Source organism: Pygocentrus nattereri, chromosome 24, assembly GCF_015220715.1.
Source record: "Pygocentrus nattereri isolate fPygNat1 chromosome 24, fPygNat1.pri, whole genome shotgun sequence".
Lineage (NCBI taxonomy): Eukaryota > Metazoa > Chordata > Actinopteri > Characiformes > Serrasalmidae > Pygocentrus > Pygocentrus nattereri.
Window position 1 is genome coordinate 31,590,400 of NC_051234.1, and position 15,784 is coordinate 31,606,183.

The 15,784-nt window shown below is 43.8% G+C and overlaps 1 protein-coding gene and 1 non-coding gene across 2 annotated transcripts in view; one reads left to right on the forward strand and one right to left on the reverse strand.

The window, feature by feature from the left end:
• The window catches only part of fam49bb (family with sequence similarity 49 member Bb), a 94,338-nt gene that overhangs the window by 76,489 nt on the left and 2,065 nt on the right, over positions 1–15,784 (reverse strand). The window lies entirely within an intron of this gene.
• On the forward strand, positions 9,344–9,446 carry LOC119262406. Its single transcript, XR_005129611.1, has one exon. It is a non-coding gene; the product is annotated as a U6 spliceosomal RNA (small nuclear RNA).

A 15,784-nucleotide genomic window follows, 5' to 3' on the forward strand; every position in this document is an offset into this window, starting at 1 on the left:
TAAATACCCCCTATTAACTCCAGCGGCAACAGGAGGAGCCAACTTCCTCACAAAGACCATACAGAACAGGACATGGCAGTGATGCTGATAGTGTGGTCACTTCATCAAAACTGCTTCATATTCTTTTTATTTTTCTAAATTTCACATTTTTACATTTCTTTTAAGCCAGTTGTCGGCACCATGCGGCTCCACAGCTGAATCAGATCAGTAGGTAATAATAAAATAATCCTCCTCTACAGTAAAATAAAGCTCTGCTGATCCTTCAACACAGTTTAACAGTAAATGGTCTTAAACGCTGGAGTTAATGTAGAACTGCTGATTCACCCTTTAACCCTGAAGATCAGCGCAGACGGCTGGTCACCATAGCAACACAGACAACAGGCTCACCCAGGTAGTAGATAACGAAATGGCAAAGAGAGAGATTTAAGACGGACATGGATGATTTGGAGATTAATGGGTTTGCGTTTATAGTCACTCCAGCTGGTTTCCTGATACGTTAAATCTGCAACGAGAAACTGACAAACACTAAAAAGTCATGAAGATGAAGTCGTTTTTCATTCGCCAGCTTCTTGTTCGAATCTTAACCTTAAATGGCGCAGCAGTTACATTCTGGCGCCTCAGGCACCGTTTAAGGTGGAACAGGAAAATTAGAGCAAGAAGCTGGTGAATGAGAAGCGACGTCAGCCTCGTAAAAATTTGATTGATTTTTTACAAGCTGTTCGACGTCTAAAGAAAAGTTTCCTGCTGGAGATGCGAGAAAAGCAGCTATAGCTGAGCTGAAGGTTAAAGCTGAACAAAGTACGTCTGGGTTTTAATTTATATATTTTGTTATATATATTATACTATGTTTTAAGCCTATACTTGTACATTAGCACATACTGAGACATTCTTCCTGCCGTGTTCGAGAAATGAAAGTATTCCTTCACGTTAAAAATGTTTAAGCATTTATAAACTGACTTTGCTCAAATGCTCCATATCAACCCATTCATTTTGGACTTGCTCGAGAGCGCCCTCTAGTGTTCCCAGAGTGGGAATTCTTTTCTTTACAAGTTCCCTGGTTTCTTAATGAGAGTGGGTGGCTATTTCTTCATCCTCTCACGTTGGGCTGATGGCAGACTCGACGCTACAGTGACTCAATATCGCCTCTCGAGATACAAAGTTAGCATGCTAATTTCAGTAGACGTCTCTGCAACATGATACAAAGGCATCTTTGGCCTAACGTCAACACTGTAACATTATATATCCATCCATCCATCCATCCATTCTCTAAGCTGCTTCTCCCTCAGGGTCGCGGGGGGGTGCTGGAGCCTATCCCAGCGGTCATCGTGCGGAAGGCAGGATACACCCTGGACAGGTCGCCAGTCCATCACAGGGCAGACAGACAGACACAGACAGTCACTCACACCCAGGGGCAATTTAACGTGTCCAATTGGCCTGACTGCATGTCTTTGGACTGTGGGAGGAAACCAGAGAACCCGGAGGAACCCACGCAGACACGGGGAGAACATGCAGACTCCACACAGAGAGGACCCCGGTCACCCAGCCAGGGAATCGAACCCAGGCCCTCCTCGCTGTGAGGCGACAGCGCTACCCACCACGCCACCGTGCCACCCTGCGCGTGCAGCGCACTGACAAAGACACATTGTTAAGAATGTGACAGAAAAATTAAAGGTAGTGTAGATTCATATGATGTAAGCTGCTCATGCACTCTAACAAATAAAGGTTCAAGACGGTCACTGGGTCAGTCCCCCTCTCATCACTGGGGTGGTTCCCTCAAGGCTCCATCTCAGTACCTTTACTGAGGTACCATAACTGAACCATAATCCACTGAAATTATCTGTTCTAAGCTGGACTGACTCCACACACCCCACCCCGCCTCGCCTCCAGGCTTTTACTCTACTGCTCTGTTTTAAAACATTCGGTTATGAAAAGGAACAAATACCAACTTTTCACCTGGAGGAACTGATTTAAGCTCCACAATCAGACCTTAGAACCACTGTAGAACCTTTGAGGGAACATTTACACTGTTTGTTGCTTGGTGAAGAAAAAATACCTGCACAGAAGCTTCATTTCTAACCGTGTAGGCCCATAGACCTATAGGCCTATAGAGGTAAGCGATGTTGCACAAAAACAACTAAAAATGTTGCGTCACGCCAGAAATTTTTTTTTTGACTCATCTTTCCTTTGGTTATTAAAAACAAAACAAAAAACAGGGCTGCAGGCCAGAAAAACACATCACGCTCACCATTTCAACATCAACGTGGCGACTGTTGAAACGGCAGGTTTACACATACTAACCCAAACGGTGCCGTGGACAAGAACACGCAACAATGGACACACTTCCTCCTAATATCAGAGCAGTGATTCAGATATCCACAACAACACAGCGCCATGGAGTTGAGTCGAAATGCTTGTACCCAATGTTCCACTATGTTCTAGGGTGGAGAGCTGGACTTAATATCCAGAGGGGAAAAGTTACAGACTAATAAAACAGGGAGGGTGCACGGCTAACCCCCTCCCGATGAGACATCAAGCAGAGGCCAAACCTGGGATTTGCTTACTGTCAGACTGAGGTGCCTTTGGGCCTCGTGCACAGATTAGATATGTAAACTGATATGACTTTCAATGATGAATAAAATAAACAGGCAGGTAAAGAAAGTTTCAGTTCTGCCTACGGTTGCTGTGGTGTATCGGTAATAAGGTATACCGCAATAATGGCTCTGGCTCTGATGTCCTGTTATCATTTTTATAACCAGACTGGCTTCATGAACTCATTTCAGGTGAAAGTCCTCCAGCGTCTCTCTTGGTAAACCAGTCTTTTAATAGAACGTCATTAATTAGTGACGCTGACGTCTATTAAAATGATCAGAAGCACAAAACACTGAAGGTAAACAGTTTCCATCAGGGAGAACCGAGTGGCTCTGAAATCACTTTTTACACACAAGCAAAGTTTCAGTTTCAGATTTATTTACAACTTAGTTCCAAGTTTAAGTTGAATAAAAACTGGCTTTAAACTCAGGATCACAGATGAGCTCCTTTACTATGTTGATCTGTAGGCGTCTGTTCATAAACATAAACCAGCCCAAACTCATTTACTATAAAATGAAATGGTGTTTGTAGAAATTCAGAAAAAAGCCGCGTCAGTCTCGACTGCATATGTGGACATATTTCTATATTGAGCTCTATTTACACAAAGTTAGGTTAGTTCATCATTTATGTTGAACAGACTCTCCCAAAGTTTTACGCTGCTGCGCTGACGTTGAACCGCGTGCTGCACTGGGTCGGTATGACCAACAGGTCAAAACCAGCTCTAAACAAAGTGACCGCTGGGCCACTGCAAAACTAATACCTTAAAAAGAGTTTCAACTAGCATACTACTCACTACTAGCTACAGCGTCAATTGTGAAATGAAAATTGAGTTTTGTTGCACTTGTAACGTAAGAACAGCTCGACAGCCGGCACCAGCAGAGAGCTGGGGGTGGGGAGGCAGTAGAGGGCTTATGCAGTTTCATCTTCTGGAACCACGACACAAGAACGTGGACTTTTGCTAGTATTGCAGTTTCGGTTTCAGTTTCAGAATCGCTACAGCCCTGAAAAACAGCCATCAAAAACTACGACTGACTATTACACATTCCACCACCTGCACTGCACTAAATTCAGTTCGACATGTGTTTAGTTTCTAATTATGCTCTCATTTTATTGAACAGGAGTCGTTTAGTTTTCCTGACGTACTGAGGACACCCACTATACTCAGTATACCACCTCTGAGTCAGTGACAATTACATAAAAAAACTTTTTTCTTTCTTTTAACTTTAGAAATAAAACAGAGACCAGAACCAAGAGGTTCACTCTTAAAAAAGATGGTTCTTCATAGGTCCTTTAGTAAATAAAATGGTTCAAGGAAGACTCAAGGAACCCTTTGCATGAATAAAGCGTTCAAACTGTTAGAGAACGTGCTGTAGATGGTTCTATAGAGATCCTTTTTGAAAAGGGTTCTGTGTAGTACTGAAAGTACTGGGGTTCTTCTACTGTCACTGTCAAGCTTGTAACAACAACAACCACTGCTGCACATTTAAAAAACATGGTTCTTGAGTGGTTCTTGAGTAAGGAGTGGTTCTATATAAATCCATGAACATTCAAAGAAACCTTTGCATGATTAAAGGGTTCTTGGCATCATTAAATGGTTCTTCTTCAAACTGATGGAGAACATGCTGTAGAGAACCTCTGAAAAGGGTTCTGTATAGTACTGAAAAGGGTTCTTCTATTGTTAGTGTCAAGCTTGTAACAACAGAACCATCTACAGCACATTCTCCATCAGTCTGAAGAACCTGTCCATGATGCAAAGAACACTTTAATGATACAAAGGGTTATTTGAATGTTCATGGTTTTATATAGATCCACTCTTTACTCAAGAACCACCGAAGAACCAGCTTTTTTTTATGTTTCCAGCAGTAGATGGAGAAGACGATGATAAAACAGATGATGATGACGACGACGAAGAAGCCATCCCACTTGTTTCTAGGTAAAAATGCGAGCTAATCAGCTCTGATGGAGGACGATGGGTTCTAAAACCAATGCATCTGGATACTGGAACTTCTCACTGTAACAGCTCTGCACCAAAAATCTAGAACCGGTGGACTGAACAATCAATACATAACAATAACAAGAACAATCAATACTTCAAAGATGGTCCAAAAGTCATAATGCAAGTCTGTCTGTTGCCAAATGATTTGGGTTGTTGATTGATTATGTGACTAAGCCTAACCAGCGAGCTCCGTTTGTGCACTGATGACCACCACAAAGTTTTGGAATTTTGGCACCTTGTAAACTTCCTGGGCTACATTTCACTCACGGCTGTGGGTCAAACCACAACTGTGACCATCCTTCATGCACCTCCGGCGCTCGACGATGAAGCAGATCGAGTGAGCAGCCCCAAACCACCACGTCTCGCCTTTTTCATACACACACACACACGTCAGTAACGGCGGAAACAGAAGAGGTGATAAAGAAAGACCTACTGCATCGGTTTCTGTTGTTTTGACAGAAAATCATCTCCTTCGACGACCAACCGCCCTCTGTTGTCAAGCGGGATGGGTTTCATGGCACTTTCTGAAGTTTGCATACAGCGATTACTTTAGAAGGTTCTCCATTTACATTTTAATATTTATTATCAGCTCAGTTTTTTCCTACTGAAAGCAGATTTCATCAGTAATAAAAGTGTATTTTTAAATGTACGCTTCTTCAGAAGGATGAGGAAGGTTCTTTCAGGTTTCGGTTTCAGCCAGGAATTTTTACTTTGGTGGTTCACGATTAACTGATAAACCGAAAAGCTCCAAAAATGAAATCTGGTGGATAAGAAGCTCTTTTCAGCAGCCTTCCTGAAGATGCACCCTCACTGCAGCAGGTCTGCAGATTCTTCAATTGCTCTTCAATTTGTTTATAAAGTTGGCTAAAAATAATAGTTCAGTCAGAAACGCTAATAATACTAATAATGGATGAAAGTAAATAGCCACCTGTTGGAAAATGACATCATGACTGGCTTCAGAGTCACGGAGCATGAATGGTTAGGATTATTCTGTAGACGTTTATGTGGGACCCCCGCCGTTCACTGACCCTGCAATAAGGCTAGAAACCAAGGCCCAGTCCCATTTCTTATTTTTACCCCAAAAGTGGTCCAAAAGTGCTTGGAAAAATATATTTCCCCATTTACTTCCATTAAAAGTTAAGAGCGGTTTTCCGTTTCCTTTTTGGAGATATGAGGTTTGGTTCCGACAGCAGTGAAATGTAAAGCTGTAGGAAACTACATTAGCAGTCCAATTAGAAATCTTTACAGATGTTCCAATGTATGTCCAACAAACTGTCCATCATCTGTTGATAAAGAGAAAGATTACGGGTGGATTTACTAGGCCTACATCATCATCATCATCATCATCTACATCATCTATTAAAAATTTCAACAAAAATCAAACCATTTTGGGAGCCATCAACCATCTTGGCTGTAAATGTGTCTCAGTTTGTGCTGATGTGCTAGTGTAGGATAAAAAATACAATAAAAACAAAAACACAGACTTTTTACATGTTTACATCGTCGCTCTGCTTTAAGTTTCAGCTCAGCTACATCCACTTTTCTCACATCTCCAGCAGGAAACTTTTCCACAGCAGTAGAACTTTATTGTAAAATGTCTCTTAATATTCAAAACTTGTGAATGATAAACTGAATTTTTTTGGCAGTTTCTCTGCAGATTAAATGTATCAGGAAACCAGCTGGAGTGGCTATAAAGACTAATCCGTCCATTCGTCTCCAAATCATCCATGTCCGTCTTAAATCTCTCTCTTTGCCGTTTCGTAGCTACTAGCAGGGTGAGACCTTAAACGGTGCCTGAGGCGCCAGAATGTAACTGCTGCGCCATTTAAGGTGGAGCGAGAAGATTCGAACAAGAAGCTGGCGAATGAAAAACGACTTCATCTTCATGACTTTTTAGTGTTTTTCAGCTTCTCGTTGCAGATTCAACGTATCAGGAAACCAGCTGGAGTGACTATGAACACAAATCCATTAATCTCCAAATCATCCATGTCCGTCTTAAATCTCTCTCTTTGCCGTTTCGTAGCTACTAGCTGGGCGAGACTGTTGTCTGTGTTGCTATGGTGACCAGCCGTCTGCGCTGATCTTCAGGGTTAAAGGGTGAATCAGCAGTTCTACATTAACTCCAGCGTTTAAGACCATTTACTGTTAAACTGTGTTGAAGGATCAGCAGAGCTTTATTTTACTGTAGAGGAGGATTACTGTATATTTTAATATTTACCTAATGCATATAGTAAGAATCAGTACAAATCGGACCTGAAATGGTTCCTTGAGCCTAGTTTGTCTTTATGTTAAATCATCATCCTCATCATCAGTATTTAATAGAGTGTTACAGCAATGATGCTGTCACTCCTAAACTCTTTGTGAACCTAAATGATGTACATCACATTTGCTTGCACAGAGAAATGAGCCTTTTGCTGGAGTTTTTAAAATACTTCAGTGTCGCTGCTGGACTGAGAACCAAAAATATCCAGCCAGCGGCGTCCTGTGGGCAGCATCCTGTGACCACTGATGAAGGACTAGAGGACGACCAACACAAACAGAAGAGCTGTCGTCTCTGACTTTACACCTACAAGGTGGACCAATGAGGTAGGAGTGGCTAATAGAGTGGACAGTGAGTGGACACAGTGCTTAAAAACTCCAGCAGCACTGCTGTGTCTGATCACACACTAACACAGCACCACCACGTCGGTGTTACCGCAGTGCTGAGAATAAAGCAGAACAACGGAAAGGAAAGCCGGCCAACACCCTAACTGCGACAAGTGGAAACAAAGCTAAAAATAATGGAATTTCTTGGCTTGGATGACGAACCACTCAATGTTGTCGAGTGTGTTGGATTTCGTGGCACATGCTGTAATAATTTTAGGATGTTTATTTTATGTAATCCATTAAATTGCAGTTTCAGTGCATCATTAATGAAGACGTAATTTTTATCATTTTAATCAATTTTATCAATTGTTTTCGTCAGTGCAGTTACGGCCGAGAACCAAAAAAAGAAATAATTTTATTTATTTTTATAAATAATTTAAGAAAAAATTTGCATTTTCAGTATTTATTTGAATGTGTTTCCAACATCCTTATAAAGCTTATCCATACAAACGTTTTGCGAGCATATGGACTTTTGCGGAAATCAGTTTTATTCAGTATTTGTTTACTGAAAGTCAAAATGCACATAAAGGGCAGTCGTGGGCTGGAGGTTTGGGAACTGACCGGAAGGTCGCCGGTTCGATTCCCAGCGCCAACAGTCCATGACTGAGGTGTCCTTGAGCAAGACACCTAACCCCCAACTGCTCCCCGGGCACCGTGGATAGGGCTGCCCACCGCTCCGGGCAAGTGTGCTCACTGCCCCCTAGTGTGTGTGTTCACTAGAGTGAATGTGGTGTTTCAGTTCACGGGTGGGTTAAATGCGGAGGTGGAATTTCCCCGTTTGTGGGACTAATAAAGTATCACTTGCTTATTCACAGACTGAAGCTTAGTTACCAAACATCTGAAAATACAGTACAAACACTCCTCGTCTCTAAAGGAACTGAGCACGAATGTAGGAACATCACCATTACACAATAGCAGTGTGACATCACTAGAGGAAGTTACCAGACTTTAGAGGTTTTTATGTAAATATATAACACTAAGAGACGCCAGGGTATTTATAGCAGCGTTAAATGGCTTTATGCAAACGCCACTTTGCATCTTTCCATGTTCAAGCTGAGATACTGATTGTGGAGGTGATGCACAAAGAAAGACGGTATGTGTAATCAGACGGATGGAGAATGAAGCAGTGGATGGAAGAACGCAAAGAACCACAAACAGTTGGCATTAAAAACATGTGGAAGTCATATTAATAGAGCTTCCTCCAACACATGCGCACACACACACACACACACAGGCCTGCAGACTGCTTCTACAGACATTAGTGAAAGAATGGGTCGCTCTCAGGAGCTCATTGAGTTCCAGCGTGGTGCCGTGATCGGACGCCACCTGTGCAGCAAGTCCAGTCGTGAAATTTCCTCACTACTAAATATTCCACAGTCAACTGTCAGTGGGATTATAACAAAGTGGAAGCGATTGGGAACGACAGCAGCTCAGCCACGAAGTGGTCGGCCACGTAAAATGACAGAGCGGTCAGCGGATGCTGAGGGGCATAGTGCGCAGAGGTCACCGACTTTCTGCAGAGTCCATCACTACAGACCTCCAAACTTCATGTGGCCTTCAGATCAGCTCAAGAACAGAGTAGAGAGCTTCATGGAATGGGTTTCCATGGCCGAGCAGCTGCATCCAAGCCTTACATCACCAAGCGCAGTGCAAAGCGTGGAATGCAGTGGTGTAAAGCGCCTCGAGACTCGAGAACAGTCGCTGAACAAATCACACACAATGTGAGATATAAAGGGCACAGCTCAGAGCATCAGTCTGGGCTAAAGTCACAGCCAGGCTCACTCCAGACTGAGACTATGCCCAGTGCCCAGTGCCCAGTGCCCAGTGCCCAGTGCCCAGTGCCCAGTGCCCAGTGCCCAGACTCTGAGGTCATGAGCAGAACCAGGGTGTGACCGGCTGTAAGGAGTCCTCACTGAGGGAGTGAACCCTTTGGAGTAAACGTCTCTGTCAGTCTGAAAGGGTGACCAGGAAAGCTGTGCGGAGTCAGTCACTCTTCTGGTCATCAGCTAAAGTTGCACTTACGGCACAAAGACAGCAGCGATGATTAAATTAACCAACAGTGACTTCAGTCCTCCTTTACCTCTTCACTGCTGAAGACCAACGAGAGGCATCTCGCTACGGCAGCACATATACTAAAATTGGATCGATACAGAGAAGATTAGCATGGCCCCTGCGAAAGGATGACACGCAAATCCGTGAAGCGCAGTCATTTTTATGGGGCAGTCGTGGGCTGGAGGTTAGGGATCCGGAAGGTCGCCGGTTCGATCCCCAGAGCCGACAGCACGTGACGGAGGTGTCCTTGAGCAAGACACCTCACCCCCAACTGCTCCCCGGGCGCTGCGGATTGGGCTGCCCACCGCTCCGGGCAAGTGTGTTCACTGCCCCCTGGTGTGTGTGTTGCTCACTAGTGTGTATGTGGTGTTTCACTTCACGGATGGGTTAAATGTGGAGGTGGAATTTCCCCGTTGTGGGACTAATAAGGGTCACTTAATCTTAATTTCCACTAATCTATACATGTATGCAGTTTTATGAAGGGACAGATCAGCTGCTAAGGCTATTGACTCACTCACTGCATGCATTACTGACTGACTGACTGACTGCATTACTGACTGACTGACTGACTGACTGACTGACTGACTGACTGACTGACTGCGTTACTGGCTGACCGACTGACTGACTGACTGACTGCGTCACTGGCTGATCGACTGACTGACTGACTGACTGCGTTACTGGCTGATCGACTGACTGACTGACTGACTGCATTACTGGCTGACTGACTGACTGCGTTACTCACTGACTGACTGACTGACTGCGTTACTGACTGATCGACTGACTGACTGACTGCGTTACTGGCTGATCGACTGACTGACTGCGTTACTGGCTGATCGACTGACTGATCGACTGACTGACTGACTGCGTTACTGACTGACTGACTGACTGACTGACTGACTGACTGACTGACTGATCGACTGACTGACTGCGTTACTGGCTGACTGACTGACTGACTGACTGACTGACTGACTGCGTTACTGGCTGATCGACTGACTGACTGCGTTACTGGCTGACTGACTGACTGACTGACTGACTGCGTTACTGGCTGACTGACTGACTGACTGACTGACTGCGTTACTGGCTGATCGACTGACTGACTGCGTTACTGGCTGACTGACTGACTGACTGACTGCGTTACTGGCTGATCGACTGACTGACTGACTGACTGCGTTACTGGCTGATCGACTGACTGACTGCGTTACTGGCTGATCTACTGACTGACTGACTGACTGACTGACTGACTGACTGACTGACTGACTGACTGATTATTACTCTGTGTGAACATTTTATGGTAACTGGACCAACTGAACTCACCCAGAACTACCTACGTAATCAAATCAAATCAAATTTATTTGTAGCGCTTTTTACAACGGATGTTGTCACAAAGCAGCTTTACAGAATTTCGGAAAAGACAAAGTTTTAACAGGACTGTAAGAATGTACAGAAACCCCCCCGGTGGGCAAGCCAGGGGCAACAGTGGCAAGGAAAAACTCCGTCAGAGCTGAGGAAGGAACCTTGGGAGCAACCAGGCTCACCAGGGGGGACCCGTCCTCCTCTGGTCAGACTACCTACAGAGTTATTATACTACTAATATTAATAGCAGTAATATTGGTAGTAGGAATAACTAGGAGTCTATGAGAAGATCAGCGTAGGGTGGGCAGCTCATCCAAGGCAGGTGGTGGCAGCTGGGGCGTGGGCAGCTGGTCTGAAGTGGGTAGCAGGAGGGCTCGGCAGTCGGTCGTCCTTCAGTGTCCAGCCGGACATTTGGGTGATTGTATACTCGGAAAGAAAGCAGGGAGATGGACGTCTTCACAGCATTACAGGAGAAATTTAACCAATGCTTCAGAATTGTAGCACATGTTTTTGTGTGTTTTGAAGAAAAATAAGCCGCTCTAGAGAAACGTAGCAACTTGGATCAGCGTCACAACACAAAGGTGACTGTTTCTGTTTCTTATCCAAACAATCAGGGAACGGATCCTCCGAGTCTTCATATCCAAGGCTGGAACACAACTTTTAACTAATTCATTACCAGATATATAATCACCTGATCATGAAAGGGTTCTCTGATTGGTGGAGAATGTGCTGTAGATGGCTCTATAAGGAATCTCTTTGAAAAGAGCACCAAAAAGGGTTCTAATATGGTTGTGATGGTTCTAAATAGCACATTTTCAAGAAGGTGCCATTTAGAACGATCTAAAGCAATTTCTCCAATCTGAAGAACCTTTTCATGATGCAAAGAACCCTTTAATCATGCAAAGGGTTCTTTGAGTGTTCATGGTTCTATATAGAACCAATGTCTTTACTAAGGAACGCTTGAAGAACCATCTTTAAGTGTGTAAGAATGCACAGTCAGAATGGGCAGAAGATTTCTGCTCAAAATACAAAATCAGCCAATTTACGTTTTTTGTTTTGGGAGATGTTGCAGTTTTATGATGTAAATGACGTGAGGCAGGTAAGTAAACATAAACCAGCCCAAACTCATTTACTATAAAATGAAATGGTGTTTGTAGAAATTCAGAAAAAAGCCGCGTCAGTCTCGACTGCATATGTGGACATATTTCTATATTGAGCTCTATTTACACAAAGTTAGGTTAGTTCATCATTTATGTTGAACAGACTCTCCCAAAGTTTTACGCTGCTGCGCTGACGTTGAACCGCGTGCTGCACTGGGTCGGTATGACCAACAGGTCAAAACCAGCTCTAAACAAAGTGACCGCTGGGCCCTGATTGGTGCTCTGGCTTTGCGCTTCTTTCGTTTTGACATGTTACGTTTTTATACACACAGAAACCAAAAGGAACGACAGATTTCTCAAAATGTAGGAGGAAAAAGTCGGATATTAGACTCTGAAATGTAGTGGAGTGAAAGGAAAAAGTCCAGAACAGAGAAACTTCAGTACAGATACACCAAAAATACTAAAGTACAGAAACTCATTACATTTACTCAGTTACTCAGTTACTCAGTTACTGTCCACCACTGGATTTAAGTAGGAATTCATAAGTGGAAAATTTGAAATGCCATTCTGACCATTTAAAGAGGTAATAATGTTAATTATATTGATAATCAGTGCTGGAAATGTGCTGTTATGTCTTGTGTGTTTGCCAAAATCAGCTATCAGCCAATTTGGCTGTGAGGAAATCAGAATCATACTCAGCCATAAAAATTCATAATTTTTTTAAATGCATGTATTTGAATACTCAATGAAAACACGACCAATTCCCAATCTGTTTGCTGGGGCAGGCCCACCTGCATGTATTCCTACTTATACAAGTAAAACACACTGTAGGCCCAAAACTAACGAAGAACACTTTCTGAGGCAGCTGTCAACCAAGCTCCTGTAACATGTGACCAACGTCAATTTCGCCACTATGCCATGGATACCAGACGACGTACGGCTCCAGCAACATCCAGAGCTCTCTCTGTGATGAACTGGTTTTATATCAGAATCGCAATCTGACGTAGCGCAAGAGCTGCGATTTTAATTACACTCGACACTACGACCAAGTTTTAAGTGGAGTGTAGCTGTAGTTTTAAGTGTACCTGCTTATAGAAGAGCTAGACCAATCAGATGCAACCAAATGTCCATGCTCTGTGACATCACAACCACAACAAGCCAGCCATTTACATTTACAGCATTTGGCTGACGCTCTTATCCAGAGCGACTTACAATTTGATCATTTTACACAGGAAGGCGAAGGTGGTCTTAGGAGTCTTGCCCAAGGACTCTTATTGGTATAGTGTAGGGTGTTTACCCAGGTGGGGATTGAACCCCAGTCCACAGCGTAGAAGGCAGAGGTGTGACCCACTACACTAACCAACCAAAGTGGACACACTGGTGGTCTTGGTAATAATAATAATAATAATAATAATAAATAAAGAATGGACATTAATTTGTAGAAAACAAACACTTGCCAGAAAACTCGCAATTAAATATACTTCACCCGATTCGAACGTCTGGCTTGAGGTTTAGGTCTCAAACGATCTCAAAACCTGATGAAGATGTGATGACAACAGTAGATAATTCACTCACATCCTCAGAAAACGCGTCCTTCGCCGAAGTCCTCTTCAAATACTCTTTCAGCACAATCGCGAAAATCAGATTCATCCACTTGTGGGGTCTGAAGTACAGCCAACATTACAAAACGTCTTCCGCATGTTGCGTGCAATTACATATTCCCACCAGAGGGGGCTCCAAATCCCCAAATCATATGTAGTGTTGCTTTAATTAACATACTGCACAGATAACATGGTTAAAACAACTTGTTCTCATCCCAAACATTTGCTCAGCATCGGCTTTCAGGCTCCCGTCTCGAGTCATTCTGCTTATTGTTCAGTCAAACCAGCTCGTATTACCAACTACTACACGGAGGAAAGCAGGTGAGCTCACACAGATCAATCCACAGCTGACATTTTTAAAGTTTATTTGTGGTTTTGGAAATGGACAGAAAACAAATCCTGCCCTCTGTCATGGTATGGGGTGTATTTTAAACATCACAGAGGCAGATCTGCTGACCAAGATATAAACGTACATGCTGAAAGGCGGGTAGGAGCAGTGACTGGAGGGCTGAAGAAAATAGGACAGGTGGTGAGATGGTCTGATCGGCTCAGTCCCACTGTCCCATGCACACTACTGTATATTACTGATGAAGAGCGGCATGAAATATATAGTATATGCTAGAGCAGAACGCAGTAAACCGTACACAGTGTGCCATTTCCAACACAACCAATTACCTCTGAAAGAATCAATTAATGCATCAGGTGGGGTCGATGCTAGACTGCAGGAGGGCAGCTCTCCAGGAGCTGGGTACCAGGGTGTCCACACACTTATTTATTTACATGACTAAAAGATTCTCTGCGTCATGAAAGGGTTCTCCAGATTGATAGAGAATTTGCTATAGCCGGTTCTATATAGAATCTATTTGAAAAGGGTTTGATATCACACCAAAAAGCGTTCCTCTACTGTTAGAGGCTTGACACTGTAACAATAGAAGAACATTGTTGGGTTCCCTTTAATAACCGTCTTTTAAGAGCGTAGTTATTCTCTCTTTTGAATACAGATGGGAAATACAGATGATGTGAATGACAGAAAAGCATATTGTGACGTATTGCTCAGCTCTTCAACCTGTCCATCCATCCATCTATCTGTCCATTAATCTGTCCATCCATCCATCTATCTATCCGTAACATCCATCTATCCGTCCATCCATCCGTCCATCTGTCCATCCTTCCATCTATCTATCTATCCGTCCATCCATCTGTCTGTTCATCCAACTATCCATCCATCCAACCCTATCCATCCAACTATTCATCCAACTATCCATCTGACCATCAATCTAGTTATCCATCCTTCCACGTGTCCATCTATCCATCCAACTATTCATTCATCTGTCCAACCAGTCATCCATCCAACTATCTATGCATCCATCCAACCCTATCCGTCCAACTATTCATCCAACTATCCATCTATCCATCCACCCATCCAACTATCTGTCCAACTATCTGTCCATCCATCCCTATCCGTCCATCTGTCCATTCATCTGTCCAACTATCCGTCCAACTATCCATCTATCCATCCATGTCCATCCATCCAACTATCCATCCAACTATCCATCCCTATCCATCCACCTGTCCATATGCCCATTCATCTGTCCAACTATCTGTCCAACTATTCATCCACCTATCCGTCCAACTATACATCCATCTGCCAATCAATCCAACCATCCATCCGCTCATCCACCCATCCATCTGCCTATCCATCCATCCATGGCCCTTGAGACCATCTCTCCATCCTCATGCCTTCAGCACTGCACCCTCCCAGCTGAATGGAGTGGTGGAGCTCGGTGCGATGCTCAAACGAGTGCTGGGTTTGCTTTGATCCCGTCTGATGTATCACAAATGAAATGCAGCCATTCAGAGCTCTCAGCATCCTCCCACTCCCACAGATGGGATGCCAAACAGACCAAATGGCCATGCTGGGAAGAGCAGTCAATATGGCTACACTTACACGAGCGGCTGACACATAGTGTCTCATAACCACCAGCACGCTGACTTCCTGTCTTCTTTCTGCTTCCACTTTCAGAGTCTTACCTACATACCATAAAAGGGGAAGAAAGGACAGACGACAGCGGGGCGGCAGGATAACCGAATTCAGCTAGGGCACTTCGTACTGCCCGAAGATGAAGGGTTTTCCAGAACGGAGGCAAAATCTGAGGCAAATTCTGAAGAGTTAGCGGCCGAGTCAGTAACTCACTGCAGAACGATTGATGACTGTGGTGCACCACATTCACACAAGCTACCTGCAGGATGTCTGAAGCGTGCAAGCATGTGCAAAGACACAAGAACGCTACTTTGTCTACTGTCCACAAAGTCAATCACATCTACAGCCTACCAATCAAAAGATCTCTCGAAGGGAAGAACGGGGGGGGTCGTAATTTAAACACACTCTGGATTTGCACCGACATGGAGAAGCAGAGCATTTCCTACCAGGCCAGGCGAAGGGGCTC